Source organism: Rhipicephalus microplus, unplaced genomic scaffold (genome assembly GCF_043290135.1).
Source record: "Rhipicephalus microplus isolate Deutch F79 unplaced genomic scaffold, USDA_Rmic scaffold_13, whole genome shotgun sequence".
Lineage (NCBI taxonomy): Eukaryota > Metazoa > Arthropoda > Arachnida > Ixodida > Ixodidae > Rhipicephalus > Rhipicephalus microplus.
The window spans coordinates 8666223-8686182 of NW_027464586.1; positions in this window are offsets into that span (position 1 = coordinate 8666223).

Consider the following 19960-nt stretch of genomic DNA (forward strand, 5'->3'; position numbering starts at 1 on the left):
ATACCCTGTGGCACATAGCCGCTTTACGCGTCCATCTACCTTTCCGTCTGTCTGCCAGTCTGTCTGTCTGTTCCTCCATGCGTCCGTTCGTGCGTAAATTTAGAGAACATTCCGAGTACCGCCATCTCGCGCTCGTATACGCTGCGTCACATACCCGCTTTACTCGTCCGTCTACCTGTCCGTCTGTCTGCCACTCTGTCTGTCTGTCCGTCCGTGCGTCCATCTACAGAACACTCAAAGTACCGCCATCTCGCATACCCTGTAGCACATAGCCACTTTACACGTCCGTCTACCTGTCCGTCTGTCTGCCAGTCTGTCTATCTGTCCGTCCGTGCGTCCGTCTATGCGTCCATCTAGACAACACTCAAAGTATCGCTATCTCGCATACCCTGTGGCACATAGGCACTTTACACGTCCGTCTACCTGCCCGTCTGTCTGCCAGTCTGTCTGTCTGTCCATCCGTGCGTCCGTCCGTGTGTCAATCTAGCGAACACTCAAAGTACCGCCATCTCGAATACCCTGTGGCACATAGCCGCTTTACACGTCCGTCTACCCGTCCGTCTGTCTGCCAGTCTGTCTGTCTGTTCGTCCATGCGCACATCCGTGCGTCCATCTAGAGAACACTCAAAGTACCGCCATCTCGCATACCCTGTCGCACATAGCTGCTTTACATGTCCGTCTACCTGTCCGTCTGTCTCCCAGTCTGTCTGTCTGTCTGTCCATGTGTCCGTCCGCGCGTCCTTCTAGAGAACACTCAAAGTACCGCCATCTCGCATACCCTGTGGCACATAGCCACTTTACACGTCCGTCTACCTGTCCGTCTGTCTGCCAGTCTGTCTGTGTTCGTCCATGCGTCTGTCCATGCGTCAATCTAGAGAACACTCTGAGTACCACCATCTCGCGCGTCGTATACTCTGTGGCACATAGCCACTTTACACATCTGTCTACCTGTCGGGCTGTCTGCCAGCTTGTCTGTCTATCCGTCCGTGCATCCGTCTGTGCGTCCATCTAGAGAACACGCAAAGTACCGCCATCTAGCACACCCTGTAGCACATAGCCACTTTACACGTCCGTCTACCTGTCCGTCTGTCTGCCAGTCTGTCTGTCATTCCGTCCGGGCATCCGTCCGTGCGTCCTTCTAGAGAACACGCAAAGTACCGCCATCTCGCATACCCTGTGGCACATAGCCACTTTACACGTCTGTCTACCTGTGCGTCTATCTGCCAGTCTGTCTGTCTGTTCGTTCATGCATACGTCCGTGCGTCCATCTGCAGAACACTCAAAGTACCGCCATCTCGCATACCCTGTGGCACATAGCCGCTTTACATGTCCATCTACCTGTCCGTCTGTCTCCCAGTCTGTCTGTCTGTCCGTCCATGCATCTTTCGTGCGTCAATCTAGAGAACACTTTAAGTACCACCATCTCGCGCGTCGTATACCCTGTGGCACATACCCGCTTTACGCGTCCGTCTACCTGTCCGTCTGTCTGCCAGCCTGTCTGTCTGTTCGTCCATGCGTCCGTCCGTGCGTCCATCTATAGAACACTCTGAGTACTGCCATCTCGCGCGTCGTATACCCTGTGGTACATACCATCTCTACGCGTCCGTCTACCTTACCGTTTGTCTGCCAGTCTGTCTGTCTGTTCGTCCATGCGTCCATCCGTGCGTCCTTCTAGAGAACACTCAACGTACCACCATCTCGCATACCCTGTGGCACATAGCCGCTTTACTCGTCCGTCTACCTGTCCGTCTGTCTGCCACTCTGTCTGTCTGTACATCCGTGCGTCCGTCCGTGCGTCCATCTAGAGAACACTCAAAGTACCGCCATCTCGCTTACCCTGTGGCACATAGCCACTTTACACGTCCGTCTACCTGTTCGTCTGTCTGCCAGTCTGTCTTTTTGTCCATCCATGCATTCGTTCGTGCGTCAATCTAGAGAACACTCTGAGTACCACCATCTCGCGCGTCGTATGCCCTGTGGCACATAACCACTTTTCGCGTCCGTCTACCTGTCCGCCTGTCTGTCCATCCGTGCCTCCGTCCGTGCGTCCATCTAGAGAACACTCAAAGTACCGCCATCTTGCATACCCTGTGGCACATAGCCGCTTTACGCGTCCGTCTACCTGTCCGTCTGTCTGCCAGTCTGTCTGCCTGTTCCTCCATGCGTCCCTCCGTGCGTTCATCTATAGAAGACACTGAGTACTGCCATCTCGCGCGTCGTATACCCTGTGGTACATACCATCTCTACGCGTCCGTCTACCTTACCGTTTGTCTGCCAGTCTGTCTGTCTGTTCGTCATTGCGTCCATCCGTGCGTCCTTCTAGAGAACACTCAGAGTACCGCCATCTCGCTTACCCTGTGGCACATAGCCACTTTACACGTCCGTCTACCTGTTCGTCTGTCTGCCAGTCTGCCTTTTTGTCCATCCATGCATCCGGTCGTGCGTAAATCTAGAGAACACTCCGAGTACCGCCATCTCGCGCGTCGTATACCCTGTGTCACATCCCCGCTTTACGCGTCCGTCTACCTGTCCGTCTGTCTGCCACTCTGTCTGTCGGTCCAACCGTGCCTCCGTCCGTGCGTCCATCTAGAGAACACTCTGAGTACCACCATCTCGCGCGTCGTATACCCTGTGGCATATAGCCACTTTACACGTCCGTCTACCCTTTCGTCTCTCTGCCAGTCTGTCTGTCTGTTCGTCCATGCGTACATCCGTGCGTCCATCTAGAGAACACTCAAAGTACCGCCATCTCGCATACCCTGTGGCACACAGCTGCTTTACATGTCCGTCTACCTGTCCGTCTGTCTCCCAGTCTGTCTGACCGTTCGTCCATGTGTCCGTCCGTGCGTCCATCTAGAGAACACGCAAAGTACCGCCATCTCGCATACCCTATGGCACATAGCCACTCTACACCTCCGTCTACCTGTCCGTCTGTCTCCCAGTCTGTCTGTCTGTCCGTCCATGTGTCCGTCCGCGCGTTCTTCTAGAGAACACTCAAAGTACAGCCATCTCGCATACACTGTGGCATATAGCCACTTTACACGTCCGTCTACCTGTCCGTCTGTCTGCCAGTCTGTCTGTGTTCGTCCATGCGTCTGTCCGTGCGTCAATCTAGAGAACACTCTGAGTACCACCATCTCGCGCGTCGTATACTCTGTGTTCACATAGCCACTTTACACATCTGTCTACCTGTCCGGCTGTCTGCCAGCTTGTCCGTGCGTCCATCTATGCGTCCATCTAGAGAACACTCAAAGTACCGCCATCTCGCATACCCTGTAGCACATAGCCACTTTACACGTCCGTCTACCTGTCCGTCTGTCTGCCAGTCTGTCTATCTGTCCGTCCGTGCGTCCGTCCATGCATCCATCTAGACAACACTCAAAGTATCGCTATCTCGCATACCCTGTGGCACATAGCCGCTTTACGCGTCCATCTACCTTTCCGTCTGTCTGCCAGTCTGTCTGTCTGTTCCTCCATGCGTCCGTTCGTGCGTAAATTTAGAGAACATTCCGAGTACCGCCATCTCGCGCTCGTATACGCTGCGTCACATACCCGCTTTACTCGTCCGTCTACCTGTCCGTCTGTCTGCCACTCTGTCTGTCTGTCCGTCCGTGCGTCCATCTACAGAACACTCAAAGTACCGCCATCTCGCATACCCTGTAGCACATAGCCACTTTACACGTCCGTCTACCTGTCCGTCTGTCTGCCAGTCTGTCTATCTGTCCGTCCGTGCGTCCGTCCATGCGTCCATCTAGACAACACTCAAAGTATCGCTATCTCGCATACCCTGTGGCACATAGGCACTTTACACGTCCGTCTACCTGCCCGTCTGTCTGCCAGTCTGTCTGTCTGTCCATCCGTGCGTCCGTCCGTGTGTCAATCTAGCGAACACTCAAAGTACCGCCATCTCGAATACCCTGTGGCACATAGCCGCTTTACACGTCCGTCTACCCGTCCGTCTGTCTGCCAGTCTGTCTGTCTGTTCGTCCATGCGTACATCCGTGCGTCCATCTAGAGAACACTCAAAGTACCGCCATCTCGCATACCCTGTGGCACATAGCTGCTTTACATGTCCGTCTACCTGTCCGTCTGTCTCCCAGTCTGTCTGTCTGTCTGTCCATGTGTCCGTCCGCGCGTCCTTCTAGAGAACACTCAAAGTACCGCCATCTCGCATACCCTGTGGCACATAGCCACTTTACACGTCCGTCTACCTGTCCGTCTGTCTGCCAGTCTGTCTGTGTTCGTCCATGCGTCTGTCCATGCGTCAATCTAGAGAACACTCTGAGTACCACCATCTCGCGCGTCGTATACTCTGTGGCACATAGCCACTTTACACATCTGTCTACCTGTCGGGCTGTCTGCCAGCTTGTCTGTCTATCCGTCCGTGCATCCGTCTGTGCGTCCATCTAGAGAACACGCAAAGTACCGCCATCTAGCATACCCTGTAGCACATAGCCACTTTACACGTCCGTCTACCTGTCCGTCTGTCTGCCAGTCTGTCTGTCATTCCGTCCGGGCATCCGTCCGTGCGTCCTTCTAGAGAACACGCAAAGTACCGCCATCTCGCATACCCTGTGGCACATAGCCACTTTACACGTCTGTCTACCTGTGCGTCTATCTGCCAGTCTGTCTGTCTGTTCGTTCATGCATACGTCCGTGCGTCCATCAGCAGAACACTCAAAGTACCGCCATCTCGCATACCCTGTGGCACATAGCCGCTTTACATGTCCATCTACCTGTCCGTCTGTCTCCCAGTCTGTCTGTCTGTCCGTCCATGCATCTTTCGTGCGTCAATCTAGAGAACACTTTAAGTACCACCATCTCGCGCGTCGTATACCCTGTGGCACATACCCGCTTTACGCGTCCGTCTACCTGTCCGTCTGTCTGCCAGCCTGTCTGTCTGTTCGTCCATGCGTCCGTCCGTGCGTCCATCTATAGAACACTCTGAGTACTGCCATCTCGCGCGTCGTATACCCTGTGGTACATACCATCTCTACGCGTCCGTCTACCTTACCGTTTGTCTGCCAGTCTGTCTGTCTGTTCGTCCATGCGTCCATCCGTGCGTCCTTCTAGAGAACACTCAACGTACCACCATCTCGCATACCCTGTGGCACATAGCCGCTTTACTCGTCCGTCTACCTGTCCGTCTGTCTGCCACTCTGTCTGTCTGTACATCCGTGCGTCCGTCCGTGCGTCCATCTAGAGAACACTCAAAGTACCGCCATCTCGCTTACCCTGTGGCACATAGCCACTTTACACGTCCGTCTACCTGTTCGTCTGTCTGCCAGTCTGTCTTTTTGTCCATCCATGCATTCGTTCGTGCGTCAATCTAGAGAACACTCTGAGTACCACCATCTCGCGCGTCGTATGCCCTGTGGCACATAACCACTTTTCGCGTCCGTCTACCTGTCCGCCTGTCTGTCCATCCGTGCCTCCGTCCGTGCGTCCATCTAGAGAACACTCAAAGTACCGCCATCTTGCATACCCTGTGGCACATAGCCGCTTTACGCGTCCGTCTACCTGTCCGTCTGTCTGCCAGTCTGTCTGCCTGTTCCTCCATGCGTCCCTCCGTGCGTTCATCTATAGAAGACACTGAGTACTGCCATCTCGCGCGTCGTATACCCTGTGGTACATACCATCTCTACGCGTCCGTCTACCTTACCGTTTGTCTGCCAGTCTGTCTGTCTGTTCGTCATTGCGTCCATCCGTGCGTCCTTCTAGAGAACACTCAGAGTACCGCCATCTCGCTTACCCTGTGGCACATAGCCACTTTACACGTCCGTCTACCTGTTCGTCTGTCTGCCAGTCTGCCTTTTTGTCCATCCATGCATCCGGTCGTGCGTAAATCTAGAGAACACTCCGAGTACCGCCATCTCGCGCGTCGTATACCCTGTGTCACATCCCCGCTTTACGCGTCCGTCTACCTGTCCGTCTGTCTGCCACTCTGTCTGTCGGTCCAACCGTGCCTCCGTCCGTGCGTCCATCTAGAGAACACTCTGAGTACCACCATCTCGCGCGTCGTATACCCTGTGGCATATAGCCACTTTACACATCTGTCTACCTCTCCGGCTGCCTGCCAGTTTGTCTGTCTCTCCGTCCATGCGTCCATTCGTGCGTCAATCTAGAGAACACTCAAAGTACCGCCATCTCGCTTACCCTGTGGCACATAGCCACTTTACACGTCCGTCTACATGTTCGTCTGTCTGCCAGTCTGTCTTATTGTCCATCCATGCATCCGGTCGTGCGTAAATCTAGAGAACACTCCGAGTACCGCCATCTCGCGCTTCGTATACCCTGTGTCACATCCCCGCTTTACGCGTCCGTCTACCTGTCCGTCTGTCTGCCAGTCTGTCTGTCTGTTCCTCCATGCGTCCGTCCGTGCGTCCATCTAGAGAACACTCTGAGTACTGCCATCTCGAGCGTCGTATACCTGTGGTACATACCATCTTTACGCGTCCGTCTACCTCTCCGTTTGTCTGCCAGTCTGTCTCTCTATTCGGCCATCCGTCCATCCGATCGTCCTTCTAGAGAACACTCAAAGTACCACCCTCTCGCATACCCTGCGGCACATAGCCGCTTTACTCGTCCTTCTACCTGTCCGTCTGTCTGCCACTCTGTCTGTCCGTCCATGCATCTATTCGTGCGTCAATGTAGAGAACACTCATAGTACCACCATCTCGCGCGTCGTATACCCTGTGGCACATACCCGCTTTACGCGTCCGTCTACCTGTCCGTCTGTGTGCCAGTCTGTCTATCTGTCCGTCCGTGCGTCCGTCCATGCGTCCATCTAGACAACACTCAAAGTATCGCTATCTCGCATACCCTGTGGCACATAGCCGCTTTACGCGTCCATCTACCTTTCCGTCTGTCTGCCAGTCTGTCTGTCTGTTCCTCCATGCGTCCGTTCGTGCGTAAATTTAGAAAACATTCCGAGTACCGCCATCTCGCGCTCGTATACGCTGCGTCACATACCCGCTTTACTCGTCCGTCTACTTGTCCGTCTGTCTGTCACTCTGTCTGTCTGTCCGTCCGTGCGTCCATCTACAGAACACTCAAAGTACCGCCATCTCGCATACCCTGTGGCACATAGCCGCTTTACACGTCCGTCTACCTGTCCGTCTGTCTGCCAGTCTGTCTGTCTGTCCGTCCATGCATCTATTCGTGCGTCAGTGTAAAGAACACTCTGAGTACCACCATCTCGCGCGTCGTATACCCTGTGGCACATACCCGCTTTTCGCGTCCGTGTACCTGTCCGTCTGTCTGCCAGTCTGTCTATCTTTCTGTCCGTGCGTCCGTCTGTGCGTCCATCTAGAGAACACTCAAAGTATCGCCATCTCGCATACCCTGTGGCACATAGCCGTTTTACACGTCCGTCTACCTTTCCGTCTGTCTGCCAGTCTGTCTGTCTGTTCCTCCATGCGTCCATCCGTGCTTCCATCTAGAGAACACTCTAAGTACCACCATCTCGCGCGTCGTATACCCTGTGGCACATAACCACTTTACACGTCCGTCCACCTGTCCGTCTGTCTGCCACTCTGTCTGTCTGTCCGTCCGTGCGTCTGTCCGTGCTTCCATCTAGAGAACACTCAGAGAACCGCCATCTCGCATACCCTGTGGCACATAGGCACTTTACACGTCCGTCTACCTGTCCGTCTGTCTGCCAGTCTGTCTGTCGGTCCATCCGTGCGTCCGTCCGTGCGTCAATCTAGCGAACACTCAAAGTACCACCATCTCGAATACCCTGTGGCACATAGCCGCTTTACACATCCGTCTACCCGTCCGTCTGTCTGTCTCTCCGTCCATGCGTCCATTCGTGCGTCAATCTAGAGAACACTCAAAGTACCGCCATCTCGCTTACCCTGTGGCACATAGCCACTTTACACGTCCGTCTACATGTTCGTCTGTCTGCCAGTCTGTCTTATTGTCCATCCATGCATCCGGTCGTGCGTAAATCTAGAGAACACTCCGAGTACCGCCATCTCGCGCTTCGTATACCCTGTGTCACATCCCCGCTTTACGCGTCCGTCTACCTGTCCGTCTGTCTGCCGCTCTGTCTGTCTGTCCATCCGTGCCTCCGTCCGTGCCTCCATCTAGAGAACACTCTGAGTACCACCATCTCGCGCGTCGTATACCCTGTGGCATATAGCCACTTTACACGTCTGTCTACCTCTCCGGCTGCCTGCCAGTGTGCCTGTCTGTCCGTCCGTGCGTCCGTTTGTGCGTCTATCTAGAGAACACTCAAAGTACTGACATCTCGCATACCCTGTGGCACAAAGCCACTTTACACGTCCGTCTACCCTTTCGTCTCTCTGCCAGTCTGTCTGTCTGTTCGTCCATGCGTACATCCGTGCGTCCATCTAGAGAACACTCAAAGTACCGCCATCTCGCATACCCTGTGGCACACAGCTGCTTTACATGTCCGTCTACCTGTCCGTCTGTCTCCCAGTCTGTCTGTCTGTCTGTCCATGTGTCCGTCCGCGCGTCCTTCTAGAGAACACTCAAAGTACCGCCATCTCGCATACCCTGTGGCACTTAGCCACTTTACACGTCCGTCTACCTGTCCGTCTGTCTGCCAGTCTGTCTGTGTTCGTCCATGCGTCTGTCCGTGCGTCAATCTAGAGAACACTCTGAGTACCACCATCTCGCGCGTCGTATACTCTGTGGCACATAGCCACTTTACACATCTGTCTACCTGTCGGGCTGTCTGCCAGCTTGTCTGTCTATCCGTCCGTGCATCCGTCTGTGCGTCCATCTAGAGAACACGCAAAGTACCGCCATCTAGCACACCCTGTAGCACATAGCCACTTTACACGTCCGTCTACCTGTCCGTCTGTCTGCCAGTCTGTCTGTCATTCCGTCCGGGCATCCGTCCGTGCGTCCTTCTAGAGAACACGCAAAGTACCGCCATCTCGCATACCCTGTGGCACATAGCCACTTTACACGTATGTCTACCTGTGCGTCTATCTGCCAGTCTGTCTGTCTGTTCGTCCATGCATACGTCCGTGCGTCCATCTGCAGAACACTCAAAGTACCGCCATCTCGCATACCCTGTGGCACATAGCCACTTTACATGTCCATCTACCTGTCCGTCTGTCTCCCAGTCTGTCTGTCTGTCCGTCCATGCATCTTTCGTGCGTCAATCTAGAGAACACTCTAAGTACCACCATCTCGCGCGTCGTATACCCTGTGGCACATACCCGTTTTACGCGTCCGTCTACCTGTCCGTCTGTCTGCCAGCCTGTCTGTCTGTTCGTCCATGCGTCCGTCCGTGCGTGCATCTAGAGAACACTCTGAGTACCACCATCTCGCGCGTCGTATACCCTGTGGCACATAGCCACTTTACACGTCTGTCTACCTGTCCGTCTGCTTGGCAGCCTGTCTGTCTGTCCGTCCATGCATCCGTCCGTGCGTCCATCTAGAGAACGCTCAAAGTACCGCCATCTCACATACCCAGTGGCACATCCACTTTACAAGTCCGTCCACCTGTCTGTCTGCCACTCTTTCTGTCTGTCCGTCCATGCGTCCGTCCGTGCTTCCATCTAGAGAACACCCAAAGTACCGCCTTCTCGCATACCCTGCGGCACATAGCCACTTTACACGTCCGTCTACCTGTCCGTCTGTGTGCCAGTCTGTCTGTCCGTCCGTTCGTCCGTCCGTGCGTCAATCTAGAGAACACTCAAAATACCGCCATCTCGAATACCCTGTGGCACATAGCCACTTTACACGTCTGTCTACCTGTCCGTCTGTCTGCCAGTCTGTCTGTCTGTCCGTCCGTGCGTCTGTCCTCTCTTCCATCTAGAGAACACTCAAAGTACCGCCATCTCGCATACCCTGTGGCACATAGGCACTTTAGACGTCCGTCTACCTGTCTGTCTGTCTGCCAGTCTGTCTGTCTGTCCGTCCGTGCGTCCGTCCGTACGTCAATCTAGAGAACACTCAAAGTACCGCCATTTCGAATACCCTGTGGCACATAGCCGCTTTACACGTCAATCTACCTGTGCGTCTGTCTGCCAGTCTGTCTCTCTCCGTCCATGCATCCGATCGTGCGTCAATCTAGAGAACACTAAAATACCGCCATCTCGAATACCCTGTGGCACATAGCCACTCTACACGTCTGTCTACCTGTCCGTCTGTCTGTCCGTCTGTCTGTCCGTCTGTCTGTCTGTCCGTCCGTGCGTCCGTCCGTGCGTCCATTTAGAGAGCACTCAAAGTACTGACATCTCGCATACCCTGTGGCACAAAGCCACTTTACACGTCCGTCTACCCTTTCGTCTCTCTGCCAGTCTGTCTGTCTGTTCGTCCATGCGTCCGTCCGTGCGTCCATCTAGAGAACACTCAAATTACCGCCATCTCGCATACCTTGTGGCACATAGCTGCTTTACATGTCCGTCTACCTGTCCGTCTGTCTGCAAGTCTGTCGGTCTCTCCGTCCCTGCGTCCGTTCGTGCGTCAATCTAGAGAACACTCTGAGTACCGCCATCTCGCTCGTTGTATACCCTGTGGTGCATACCCACTTTACTCGTCCGTCTACCTGTCCGTCTGTCTGCCAGTCTGTCTGTCTGTTCCTCCATGCGTCCGTCCGTACGTCCATCTAGAGAACACTCTGAGTACTGCCATCTCGAGCGTCGTATACCTGTGGTACATACCATCTTTACGCGTCCGTCTACCTCTCCATTTGTCTGCCAGTCTGTCTGTCTATTCGTCCATGCGTCCATCCGTGCGTCCTTCTAGAGGACACTCAAAGTACCACCCTCTCGCATACCCTGCGGCACATAGCCGCTTTACTCGTCCTTCTACCTGTCCTTCTTTCTGCCACTCTGTCTGTCTGTCCGTCCATGCATCTATTCGTGCGTCTATGTAGAGAACACTCATAGTACCACCATCTCGCGCGTCGTATACCCTGTGGCACATACCCGCTTTACACGTCCGTCTACCTGTCCTTCTGTCTGCCAGTCTGTCTATCTGTCCGTCCGTGCGTCCGTCCATGCGTCCATCTAGACAACACTCAAAGTATCGCTATCTCGCATACCCTGTGGCACATAGCCGCTTTACGCCTCCATCTACCTTTCCGTCTGTCTGCCAGTCTGTCTCTCTGTTCCACCATGCGTCCGTTCGTGCGTAAATTTAGAGAACACTCCGACTACCGCCATCTCGCGCTCGTATACGCTGCGTCACATACCCGCTTTACGCGTCCGTCTACCTGTCCTTCTGTCTGCCATCCTGTCTCTCGGTTCGTTCATGCATCCGTCTGTGCGTCCATCTAGAAAACACTATGAGTACCACCATCTCGCGCGTCGTATACCCTGTGGCACATAACCACTTTACACGTCCGTCCACCTGTCCGTCTGTCTGCCACTCTGTCTGTCTGTCTGTCCGTGCGTCTGTCCGTGCTTCCATCTAGAGAACACTCAAAGTACCGCCATCTCGAATACCCTGTGGCACATAGCCGCTTTACACGTCCGTCTACCTGTCCGTCTGTCTGCCAGTCTGTCTGTCTCTCCGTCCATGCGTTCGTGCGTCAATCTAGAGAACACTAAAAACACCGCCATCTCGAATACCCTGTGGCACATAGCCACTTTACACGTCTGTCTACCTGTCCGTCTGTCTGCCAGTCTGTTTGTCTGTCCGTCCGTGCGTCCATCCGTGCGTCCATCTAGAGAACACTCAAAGTACCGCCATCTCGCATACCCTGTGACACATAGCCACTTTACACATCCGTCTACCTGTCCATCTGTTTTCCAGTCTGTCTTTCCGTCCGTGCGTCCGTCCATGCGTCCATCTAGAGAACACGCAAAGTACCGCCATCTCGCATACCATGTGGCACATAGCCACTTTACATGACCGTCTACCTGTCCGTCTGTCTTCCAGTCTGCCTGACTGTCCTTCCATGTGTCCGTCCGTGCGTCCATCTAGAGAACACGCAAAGTACCGCCATCTCGCATACCCTATGGCACATAGCCACTCTACACATCCGTCTACCTGTCCGTCTGTCTCCCAGTCTGTCTGTCTGTCCGTCCATGTGTCCGTCCGCGCGTCCTTCTAGAGTACACTCAAAGTACCGCCATCTCGCATACCCTTTGGCACATAGCCGCTTTACTCGTCCTTCTACCTGTCCGTCTGTCTGCCACTCTGTCTGTCCGTCCATGCATCTATTCGTGCGTCAATGTAGAGAACACTCATAGTACCACCATCTCGCGCGTCGTATACCCTGTGGCACATACCCGCTTTACGCGTCCGTCTACCTGTCCGTCTGTCTGCCAGTCTGTCTATCTGTCCGTCCGTGCGTCCGTCTATGCGTCCATCTAGACAACACTCAAAATATCGCTATCTCGCATACCCTGTGGCACATAGCCGCTTTACGCGTCCATCTACCTTTCCGTCTGTCTGCCAGTCTGTCTGTCTGTTCCTCCATGCGTCCGTTCGTGCGTAAATTTAGAGAACATTCCGAGTACCGCCATCTCGCGCTCGTATACGCTGCGTCACATACCCGCTTTACGCGTCCGTCTACCTGTCCGTCTGTCTGCCAACCTGTCTGTCGGTTCGTTCATGCGTCCGTCTGTGCGTCCATCTAGAGAACACTCTGAGTACCACCATCTCGCGCGTCGTATACCCTGTGGCACATAACCAGTTTACACGTCCGTCCACCTGTCCGTCTGTCTGCCACTCTGTCTGTCTGTCCGTCCGTGCGTCTGTCCGTGCTTCCATCTAGAGAACACTCATAGTACCGCCATCTCGCATACCCTGTGGCACATAGGCACTTTACACGTCCGTCTACCTGTCCGTCTGTCTGCCAGTCTGTCTGTCTGTCCGTCCGTGCGTTCGTCCGTGCGTCAATCTAGAGAACACTCAATGTACCGCCATCTCGAATACCCTGTGGCACATAGCCTCTTTACACGTCCGTCTACCTGTCCGTCTGTCTGCCAGTCTGTCTGTCTCTCCGTCCATGCGTCTGTTCGTGCGTCAATCTAGAGAACACTAAAAATACCGCCATCTCGAATACCCTGTGGCACATAGCCACTTTACACGTCTGTCTACCTGTCCGTCTGTCTGCCAGTCTGTCTGTCTGACCGTCCGTGCGTCCGACCGTGCGTCCATTTAGAGAGCACTAACAGTACTGCCATCTCGCATACCCTGTGGCACATAGCCACTTTACACGTCAGTCTACCTGTCCGTCTGTCTGCCAGTCTGTCTGTCTGTCCGTCCGGGCATCCGTTCGTGCGTCCTTCTAGAGAACACGCAAAGTACCGCCATCTCGCATACCCTGTGGCACATAGCCACTTTACACGTCTGTCTACCTGTGCGTCTATCTGCCAGTCTGTCTGTCTGTTCGTCCATGCATACGTCCGTGCGTCCATCTGCAGAACACTCAAAGTACCGCCATCTCGCATACCCTGTGGCACATAGCCGCTTTACATGTCCATCTACCTGTCCGTCTGTCTCCCAGTCTGTCTGTCTGTCCGTCCATGCATCTTTCGTGCGTCAATCTAGAGAACACTCTAAGTACCACCATCTCGCGCGTCGTATACCCTGTGGCACATACCCGCTTTACGCGTCCGTCTACCTGTCCGTCTGTCTGCCAGCCTGTCTATCTGTTCGTCCATGCATCTGTCCGTGCGTCCATCTAGAGATCACTCAAAGTACCGCCATCTCGCATACCCTGTAGGACATAGCCACTTTACACGTCCGTCTACCTGTCCGTCTGTCTGCCAGTCTGTCTGTCTGTCCGTCCGGGCATCCGTCCGTGCGTCCTTCTAGAGAACACGCAAAGTACCGCCATCTCGCATACCCTGTGGCACATAGGCACTTTACACGTCCGTCTACCTGTCCGTCTGTCTGCCAGTCTGTCTGTCCGTCCGTGCGTCCGTCCGTGCGTCAATATAGAGAACACTCAAAGCACCGCCATCTCGAATACCCTGTGGTACATAGCCGCTTTACACGTCCGTCTACCTGTCCGTCTGTCTGCCAGTCTGTCTGTCTCTCCGTCCATGCGTTCGTTCGTCAATCTAGAGAACACTAAAAATACCGCCATCTCGAATACCCTGTGGCACATAGCCACTTTACACATCTGTGTACCTGTCCGTCTGTCTGCCAGTCTGTCTGTCTGTCCGTCCGTGCGTCCGTCCGTACGTCAATCTAGAGAACACTCAAAGTACTGCCATCTCGAATACCCTGAGGCACATAGCCGCTTTACACGTCCGTCTACCTGTGCGTCTGTCTGCCAGTCTGTCTGTCTCTCCGTCCATGCGTCCATCCTTGCGTCCTTCTAGAGAACACTCAAAGTACCACCCTCTCGCATACCCTGCGGCACATAGCCGCTTTACTCGTCCTTCTACCTGTCCGTCCGTCTGCCACTCTGTCTGTCTGTCCATCCGTGCGTCCATCTACAGAACACTCAAAGTACTGCCATCTCGCATACCCTGTGGCACATACCCGCTTTACGCGTCCGTCTACCTGTCCGTCTGTCTGCCAGTCTGTCTATCTGTCCGTCCGTGCGTCCGTCCATGCGTCCATCTAGACAACACTCAAAGTTTCGCTATCTCGCATACCCTGTGGCACATAGCCGCTTTTACGCGTCCATCTACCTTTCCGTCTGTCTGCCAGTCTGTCTGTTCCTCCATGCGTCTGTTCGTGCGTAAATTTAGAAAACACTCCGAGTACCGCCATCTCGCGCTCGTATACCCTGCGTCACATACCCGCTTTACGCGTCCGTCTACCTGTCCGTCTGTCTGCCAACCTGTCTGTCGGTTCGTTCATGCGTCCGTCTGTGCGTCCATCTAGAGAACACTCTGAGTACTACCATCTCGCGCGTCGTATACCCTGTGGCACATAACCACTTTACACGTCCGTCCACCTGTCCGTCTGTCTGCCACTCTGTCTGTCTGTCCGTCCGTGCGTCTGTCCGTGCTTCCATCTAGAGAACACTCAAAGTACCGCCATCTCGCATACCCTGTAGCACATAGGCACTTTACACGTCCGTCTACCTGTCCGTTTGGCTGCCAGTCTGTCTGTCTGTCCGTCCGTGCGTTCGTCCGTGCGTCAATCTAGAGAACACTCAATGTACCGCCATCTCGAATACCCTGTGGCACATAGCCGCTTTACACGTCCGTCTACCTGTCCGTCTGTCTGCCAGTCTGTCTGTCTCTCCGTCCATGCGTCCGTTCGTGCGTCAATCTAGAGAACACTAAAAATACCGCCATCTCGAATACCCTGTGGCACATAGCCACTTTACACGTCTGTCTTCCTGTCCGTCTGTCTGCCAGTCTGTCTGTCTGTCCATCCGTGCGTCAATCCGTGCGTCCAATTAGAGAGCACTCAAAATACCGCCATCTCGCATACCCTGTGGTACATAGCCACTTTACACGTCAGTCTACCTGTCCGTCTGTCTGCCAGTCTGTCTGTCTGTCCGTCCGTGCGTCCGGCCGTGCGTCCATCTAGAGAACACTCAAAGTACCGCCATCTCGCATACCCTGTGGCACATAGGCACTTTACACGTCCGTCTACCTGTCCGTCTGTCTGCCAGTCTGTCTGTCCGTCCGTGCGTCCGTCCGTGCGTCAATATAGAGAACACTCAAAGCACCGCCATCTCGAAAACCCTGTGGTACATAGCCGCTTTCCACGTCCGTCTACCTGTCCGTCTGTCTGCCAGTCTGTCTGTCTCTCTGTCCATGCGTTCGTGCGTCAATCTAGAGAACACTAAAAATACCGCCATCTCGAATACCCTGTGGCACATAGCCACTTTACACGTCTGTCTACCTGTCCGTCTGTCTGCCAGTCTGTCTGTCTGTCCGTCCGTGCGTCCGTCCGTACGTCAATCTAGAGAACACTCAAAGTACCGCCATCTCGAATACCCTGAGGCACATAGCCGCTTTACACGTCCGTCTACCTGTGCGTCTGTCTGCCAGTCTGTCTGTCTCTCCGTCCATGCGTCCATCCGTGCGTCCTTCTAGAGAACACTCAAAGTACCACCCTCTCGCATACCCTGCGGCACATAGCCGCTTTACTCGTCCTTCTACCTGTCCGTCCGTCTGCCACTCTGTCTGTCTGTCCGTCCGTGCGTCCATCTACAGAACACTCAAAGTACTGCCATCTCGCATACCCTGTGGCACATACCCGCTTTACGCGTCCGTCTACCTGTCCGTCTCTCTGCCAGTCTGTCTATCTGTCCGTCCGTGCGTCCATCCATGCGTCCATCTAGACAACACTCAAAGTATCGCTATCTCGGATACCCTGTGGCACATAGCCGCTTTACGCGTCCATCTACCTTTCCGTCTGTCTGCCAGTCTGTCTGTTCCTCCATGCGTCTGTTCGTGCGTAACTTTAGAGAACACTCCGAGTACCGCCATCTCGCGCTCGTATACCCTGCGTCACATACCCGCTTTACGCGTCCGTCTACCTGTCCGTCTGTCTGCCAACCTGTCTGTCGGTTCGTTCATGCGTCCGTCTGTGCGTCCATCTAGAGAACACTCTGAGTACTACCATCTCGCGCGTCGTATACCCTGTGGCACATAACCACTTTACACGTCCGTCCACCTGTCCGTCTGTCTGCCACTCTGTCTGTCTGTCCGTCCGTGCGTCTGTCCGTGCTTCCATCTAGAGAACACTCAAAGTACCGCCATCTCGCATACCCTGTGGCACATAGGCACTTTACACGTCCGTCTACCTGTCCGTTTGGCTGCCAGTCTGTCTGTCTGTCCGTCCGTGTGTTCGTCCGTGCGTCAATCTAGAGAACACTCAATGTACCGCCATCTCGAATACCCTGTGGCACATAGCCGCTTTACACGTCCGTCTACCTGTCCGCCTGTCTGCCAGTCCTTCTGTCTCTCCGTCCATGCGTCCGTTCGTGCGTCAATCTAGAGAACACTAAAAATACCGCCATCTCGAATACCCTGTGGCACATAGCCACTTTACACGTCTGTCTTCCTGTCCCTCTGTCTGCCAGTCTGTCTGTCTGTCCATCCGTGCGTCAATCCGTGCGTCCAATTAGAGAGCACTCAAAATACCGCCATCTCGCATACCCTGTGGTACATAGCCACTTTACACGTCAGTCTACCTGTCCGTCTGTCCGCCAGTCTGTCTGTCTGTCCGTCCGTGCGTCCGGCCGTGCGTCCATCTAGAGAACACTCCAAGTACCGCCATCTCGCATACCCTGTGGCACATAGGCACTTTACACGTCCGTCTACCTGTCCGTCTGTCTGCCAGTCTGTCTGTCCGTCCGTGCGTCCGTCCGTGCGTCAATATAGAGAACACTCAAAGCACCGCCATCTCGAAAACCCTGTGGTACATAGCCGCTTTACACGTCCGTCTACCTGTCCGTCTGTCTGCCAGTCTGTCTGTCTCTCCGTCCATGCGTTCGTGCGTCAATCTAGAGAACACTAAAAATACCGCCATCTCGAATACCCTGTGGCACATAGCCACTTTACACGTCTGTCTACCTGTCCGTCTGTCTGCCAGTCTGTCTGTCTGTCCGTCCGTGCGTCCGTCCGTACGTCAATCTAGAGAACACTCAAAGTACCGCCATCTCGAATACCCTGAGGCACATAGCCGCTTTACACGTCCGTCTACCTGTGCGTCTGTCTGCCAGTCTGTCTGTCTCTCCGTCCATGCGTCCATCCGTGCGTCCTTCTAGAGAACACTCAAAGTACCACCCTCTCGCATACCCTGCGGCACATAGCCGCTTTACTCGTCCTTCTACCTGTCCGTCCGTCTGCCACTCTGTCTGTCTGTCCGTCCGTGCGTCCATCTACAGAACACTCAAAGTACTGCCATCTCGCATACCCTGTGGCACATACCCGCTTTACGCGTCCGTCTACCTGTCCGTCTGTCTGCCAGTCTGTCTATCTGTCCGTCCGTGCGTCCATCCATGCGTCCATCTAGACAACACTCAAAGTATCGCTATCTCGCATACCCTGTGGCACATAGCCGCTTTACGCGTCCATCTACCTTTCCGTCTGTCGGCCAGTCTGTCTGTTCCTCCATGCGTCAGTTCGTGCGTAACTTTAGAGAACACTCCGAGTACCGCCATCTCGCGCTCGTATACCCTGCGTCACATACCCGCTATACGCGTCCGTCTACCTGTCCGTCTGTCTGCCAACCTGTCTGTCGGTTCGTTCATGCGTCCGTCTGTGCGTCCATCTAGAGAACACTCTGAGTACCACCATCTCGCGCGTCGTATACCCTGTGGCACATAACCACTTTACACGTCCGTCCACCTGTCCGTCTGTCTGCCACTCTGTCTGTCTGTCCGTCCGTGCGTCTGTCCGTGCTTCCTTCTAGAGAACACTCAAAGTACCGCCATCTCGCATACCCTGTGGCACATAGGCACTTTACACGTCCGTCTACCTGTCCGTTTGTCTGCCAGTCTGTCTGTCTGTCCGTCCGTGCGTTCGTCCGTGCGTCAATCTAGAGAACACTCAATGTACCGCCATCACGAATACCCTGTGGCACATAGCCGCTTTACACGTCCGTCTACCTGTACGTCTGTCTGCCAGTCTGTCTGTCTCTCCATCCATGCGTCCGTTCGTGCGTCAATCTAGAGAACACTAAAAATACCGCCATCTCGAATACCCTGTGGCACATAGCCACTTTACACGTCTGTCTTCCTGTCCGTCTGTCTGCCAGTCTGTCTGTCTGTCCATCCGTGCGTCCATCCGTGCGTCCAATTAGAGAGCACTCAAAATACCGCCATCTCGCATACCCTGTGGCACATAGCCACTTTACACATCCGTCTACCTGTCCATCTGTTTGCCAGTCTGTCTGTCCGTCCGTGCGTCCGTCCATGCGTCCATCTAGAGAACACGCAAAGTACCGCCATCTTGCATACGATGTGGCACGTAGCCACTTTACATGACCGTCTACCTGTCCGTCTGTCTCCCAGTCTGTCTGACTGTCCATCCATGTGTCCGTCCGTGCGTCCATCAAGAGAACACGCAAAGTACCGCCATCTCGCATACCATGTGGCACATAGCCACTTTACATGTCCGTCTACCGGTCCGTCTGTCTCCCAGTCTGTCTGACTGTCCGTCCATGTGTCCGTCCGTGCGTCCATCTAGAGAACACTCAATGTACCGCCATCTCGCATACCCTGTGGCACATAGCCGCTTTACATGTCCATCTACCTGTCCGCCTGTCTGCCAGTCTGTCTGTCTGTCCGTCCATGCATCTTTCGTGCGTCAATCTAGAGAACACTCTAAGTACCACCATCTCGCGCGCCGTATACCCTGTGGCACATACCCGCTTTACGCGTCCGTCTACCTGTCCGTCTGTCTGCCAGCCTGTCTGTCTGTTCGTCCATGCGTCCGTCCGTGCATCCATCTAGAGAACACTCTAAGTACCACCATCTCGCGCGTCGTATACCCTGTGGCACATAGCCACTTTACACGTCTGTCTACCTGTCCGTCTGCCTGCCAGCCTGTCTGTCCGTGCGTCCATCTAGAGAATGCTCAAAGTACCGCCATCTCGCATACCCTGTGGCACATAACCACTTTACAAGTCCGTCCACCTGTCTGTCTGTCTGCCACTCTTTCAGTCTGTCCGTCCGTGCGTCCGTCCGTGCTTCCACCTAGAGAACACTCAAAGCACCGCGTTCTCGCATACCCTGGGGCACATAGGCACTTTACACGTCCGTCAACCTGTCCGTCTGTCTTCCAGTCTGTCTGTCCGTACGTGCGTCCGTCCGTGCGTCAGTCTAGAGAACACTCAAAGTACCGCCATCTCGAATGCCCTGTGGCACATAGCCGCTTTACACGTCCGTCTACCTGTCCGTCTGTCTGCCAGTCTGTCTGTCTCTCCGTCCATGCGTTCGTGCGTCAATCTAGAGAACACTCAAAGTATCGCTATCTCGCATACCCTGTGGCACATAGCCGCTTTACGCGTCCATCTACCTTTCCGTCTGTCTGCCAGTCTGTCTGTCTGTTCCTCCATGCGTCCGTTCGTGCGTAAATTTAGAGAACATTCCGAGTAC